Consider the following 5,533-nt stretch of genomic DNA (forward strand, 5'->3'; position numbering starts at 1 on the left):
TTATGTTAAAACTGGAAATGATAAATCTTTAAAAGGTTTGAAGAAAACAAGATGATGAGATAACCCCGAATCTACAAAATAGTTATCATACAAACTAATTTTTCCGGAAAAACCATTTTGATTAAAACAAACTTAAGTGTTTTGAAATCATTATGGGAAAATAGTTTGTTGTGAGGGGGAGTTCTGATTGTTTTTGCACGAGAATGGTGAATTGAGGTAATTCACATAATGTTGTCAAGTTTCTTGTATAATTTGTTTTCAATTTTTCTTCAGAAAATCAAAATTGAAACATATTTTGATTTTAGGGGGAGTATTAAAATTTTGAAAAATTTAAAAAAATTGAAAAATAAAAATGAGTTTTGTTGCAAAAAGAGGAGATGATAGTACATCGGTGGACTATCACAGCATGCTAGAGATTTGTAAAGACAAAATTGTTTTTAAACAAGTCTTACTAATGATGTGTCAGTAGGCTTCACACAGTTAGTAAATTGTATTCGAGATATAAACATAAAATCAAAACTTACTTATTTTGTGGGGAACACTACTTGGATATATAGGTAACCCCTGAAATCTCGTTTGAAAGGTTTCTTATTCTGGAATACTAGGTTCTTGTACTCAAATGATGTCTGGGGTATTATTCCGGGACTTCTGCTGAACGGTGGTTCTGACCTAGTCCCTGGCTAATACTTTCTTCATATGCTTGAAACATAGCATAAAGCCCTCAGCTGATTAGACAATAAAATTGATGATCAGTTGTTGTAGCTGAAAAGATCCTCTAAAGGGGACCCACTGCTAAGTCGAAGCTGATATCTCTCTGCTGAACGGAAGTTCTGACCTGAGATCCCTCAGTTCTCGCATTTATCCCCTAATTTATATACACATATCAGTTGTAGTTATACTTACCTGTAGATCAGAATATTGGGATCTGGATACGGGAGTATATTCAAGAGGTGGAACACTCAAATAAGTTTAAGTGCTAATACATTAAATACGTATCTTGAATCAATTGAAAATTTGTGTAGAGGTTTAAGTGGACAACAATACTGACAGTCAGAAGTAAATTTGTTTTTAACATTTGCTGATTAATCAAGATCAACGGTGTTGGTGATATGTCTCAAAAAAACCGATATGATCCTCTTGCACAATCTCTCAAAAATAGTGTTCATTTCTGTATTGTTCAAAATTCAAAAATCCAAAAATATTGTATTTTTGTTTGATATTTGAAAACTACAAAAAGATTTTCGACAACAGAGTGTGAAGAACTGATATTTGACATTTCAAGTGCTAAACATGTTGAACTTGTGGTTTCAGAGAGAGTGTTAAATTGTGAAGATTTGAAATGCAAATTTGGTTCATTAACTTGATGAATAAGTTGAATGGTAACCTACAGTTTGATCTTCATAATTTTTCTTATATGATTTGCTGATTCATTAAGTTGAATTGCAAATTGTATTAGTTTGTAATAGTATGGTTGAGTTTTGCAGGTTTCTGATCCTGTTGCTACGAATAGCCAGGAGATACATCAGAACCAGAGGAGAGCTTAAACAGAGAAAGCCAGGAGTTGATTTCAATAGTGATAACGATTTCCAGACAGAGATCCCAGCATGATGATAGGGGAAGTCTGACGAAAGTTAAAGCCAGAGAAAGATCCAGGCATATGATTCCAAGAAGAAATTCTTGAAGAAGATTTGATTCCAGGCTGAGTTCCTGAAGAAGACCGAACAAGAGTGAAGAGCTGGAAATGATCAAAGACTCTCACTGAAGATTCCGTCAACATTCAAGGGGGAGTCTGTTGGTGCAGTTGTCTGTCGACTACATCTTCGTTCGAGTCTTAGGATAGGGCAAATTGTATAGTGAACAGTAAACGAGAAATCATGTTGCTTTTTGGGCTTTAGATAGTTTTTGTGGCCCAATTAGATAGCAGGATCGCTCATATGGCATTAGATCTGGACCGCTAATATGTCATTGGGCTGGACCGCTTATGTGGCAAGTGTATGGGTCGCTTATTGGACCAGGCCTTATAAGCGATCCCCAATGTCTATATATAGGGGTCCATATGAGCGATCCAGGTAAGTGTTTTTCAAGGTGTAAAGGCGAAGCCCTGTCCGTTTGTCTCCACGAACGTGTAATTTGACAATTGATCAATAAAGGAGACGTTAAATAGTGAAATCAAGCTTTACGAAGACTAATTCAATGAATTCCGCCTCTGGATTAGTCTAAGTTCTCTTCTGAACGACTCATCGGGTCAGCAAACGATCCTACACTTATTGTACCTAACTGCATCTAGACCAGACATCATGTTTGCAACATGTGTCTGTGCAAGATCCCAATCAGCCCCTAGAAAGTCAAACCTTATTACTGTAAAAAAGATATTCAGATACCTCAAAGGTGCTCCCACACTTGGTATCTGGTATCCAGCTGATGGTAAAATTGAGCTTTCAGGTTTCTCAGATAGTGACTTTGCTGGATGTGACAAAACAAGGAAGTCCACTTCAGGAGGGTGCCAATTCCTAGACAATTGCCTAGTGTCTTGGCAAAGCAAAAAGCAAGCAGCTGTTTCCACATCCACTGCTGAGGCAGAATATATAGCTGCTGCAAGCTGTACAGCCCAACTGCTCTGGCTTCAAAATCAGTTGCTGGATTTTGGTATCACTGCCTTGAAGACACCACTCATGTTGGACAGCCAGGCAGCAGAAAATATCATCAAAAATCCAGTTTCTCATTCAACCACCAAACACATTGACATCAGACATCACTTTGTGAAGGATTGCTATGAAAAAGGTTTGATTTCTCTGCATCATATTCTAACTAAGGATCAACTGGCAGATGTGCTGACCAAAGCATTAGACACATCAACCTTTGAAAGCTTGATCTCTAGGATTGGCATGCTAAATATAGAATAACAGGCAAAATCCTGTTTTTCTATAAATAAAAGCATTAAAATGTTTTCAGAAAATCAAAAATCCATCCTTAAAAATAGCTAAAAATGATTTTTTCATTAAAATCCTTAAAGTCTGCCATAACCAATGATGAGTTCAAAAGTCTGATCTACTTCAAAAGTCTGTCCACTACTGAAAGTCATCCCCTGTTCCCCTATTCCTTTGATAAGCACTGTTGTTCAAAATCACTGTTGTATCCACTGATGTGCTATTCACTGATAGTAAAAATCATCCACTGTTCTCATTACCGTTGCAACCACTGCCTTCATCAGTAGTTTTCATAAAAGTACTGTCCTTTACTTCATCAGGGGATGGCACGTGGACTGTACATAGTGGTCAGACCTTTTGTAACCGCTGCCACGTCAACACTCACTTTTTCTCCATAAAACCCCCTTTCAAACCCCACACAGGGTTTTTATTGTCGAATTGAATTCATAAAATTCTCTTCTCAAAGCTCTCACTTCTCATCAAATTCCTTTGCAAATTTCTTCGATCGTCTTCTTCAAAATGACTAAATCGAAGTCCTCCGCAAAATCTTCTAAAGGGGCCTCTCAAAAGGCTAAACCCACAGAAATTCCACACAAACCTTCTCATAATCTTCTGGGTCTTCTCACAAAACCCGGCACCACAGATGCTTTCGATTCCATCCTCGATATGATCACTGCTTCAAAGTACAAAACTTTGTTAACAGCAGATGCACCAATCTACTTGACGACCCAACGAGAGTTTTGGAAAAATGCACCCCTTGAAAAACAAGGTGAGACTGTCACTGCCATTAACTCTTCTCTAAAGGGTAAAGCTGTCATAATAACACCATCATCCATCTTGGAAGTCTTTCAACTCGTTGATCAACAAGGTAAAAATTCTTTTCCTAAAAACGAGTTAAAAATTGACTTTCTTGAAAGAGGGTATGCAGACACAATGATGAAAAGCGATACCTTACAAAAAGGTTTCTTCCCTCCTGCAACAAGGTTTTTATTCCATACCCTCCTTATGTGTGTTTCAAATAAAACCACTGCTTTTAATGAAATACCATTAAAGATTCAAAATCTGGGATATGCTATTCTTCAAGAAGAAAATTTTAATTATTTCCAGGAAATCTTTCATGATTTGGTTAAAAATGTTGAAACAAAATCATTCTTACTGTTTCCAAGATTTCTAAGCTATTTTTTTGAAAAGAAATTCAGTAAGGATGATATTTCTGCAATAAACCAAGGTGACTATTTTCAAATGCACAGCTTAACTGCTGAAACTTTTACTAGAATGTCAACACCTTGCAAAACACAAGCAGAGGTGCCTGAGCAGAATTTAGCAGCTCCCACTGCTCCTCAGGTATCTGCTGCTGAGCCCACTGCTCAAGGTGATCAAAGTGGCAGAACAACTGCTTTGAAACCCACACCTATAATTCCCAAAAAAGCCAAAACAAAAGAAAATTCAAAAAACCCCCAAACCTATCAAAAAGGCAATTCTGGAGGATGAGATACCAGAGCAACTGCCTGTGACAACACAAAAGTCACAACAAACCACTGCTGCTACTTCCTCACAGCAGTTGGTAGAAATATCTCACACCATGGCTGAAACTCCTCCTGTTTCTTCTCAAAAAGAACAGGTTGTACAACAAGGGACACCACTCTATGATGCTCTGGAATCACTTGCTTCCATCATCCACAGCCCAATGCCCGGGGCAAATTCTCTTTCTACACCACACCTCACATCCACAATTCCCACACCAACTAAACTTTTATTGGATGCTATTGAATTGAAGCAGGCGCAAACCAATCCTTCTCAATCACCTGTCAGTGAGAATATACTTCAACCAATAACTGGGTCTGATGTATCAATCATAGTTAACCCACCAACAATGCCTGAGGAGGTTACACCCCTTGAGTTACAAGTAACTCTTGGTGGTAATCCAAGTGAAGCAGCCACTACAAGTGCTGAACCCACTTGTTTGCATTTGGACAGTGGTTACATCAATAAGACTTCCTTGGAGGCAATTCCTTCCATAGCACCTCTGACATCCACCAGTGGATTTGTTTTGACCATTGGCAACATCAAAAGGTTGTCAAGTGTTGAAGGAAGAAGACCCCAGTACCAAGAAAAAGGGGCATCAGTGGTTAATGTTTGGAGTACACTCCCTACCTCAACCACTGATAAAACCACTGCTAGTGGGAAATCAGATGATCCCATTAAATTGAGTAATGGTTTAAAGTACCTGGAATTGAGGGAACGTGTTGAAAAACTGGATACTTCGGTTGCAGAGATCAAAGAAATGCTGCAACAGTTGTTAACAGTACAAAAGGTGCAATCCACTGCTGTTCCACCTCAAGCACCTGCTTCACCACAAGCATCTGCTGCAGATGAGATATGGAACCTCTTCCAACCTTTTCTCCAACAACAACAACAAATGGCTGATCAGCAACATGAAAAACATGTCCAAGAGCTGAGAAACACAATGGAGTCTAGGTTCAAAAACACACAAGCTAACATCAAGGCTATAAAGGCCCATCTATTGACAACCACTGGCACTGCTCCTCCAACTGTTCTATTCATTGATCAACTGCCCCCAGATAATGCCAAAAAGGGGGAGAAAA

The sequence above is a fragment of the Helianthus annuus genome, chromosome 10 (assembly GCF_002127325.2).
Source record: "Helianthus annuus cultivar XRQ/B chromosome 10, HanXRQr2.0-SUNRISE, whole genome shotgun sequence".
Lineage (NCBI taxonomy): Eukaryota > Viridiplantae > Streptophyta > Magnoliopsida > Asterales > Asteraceae > Helianthus > Helianthus annuus.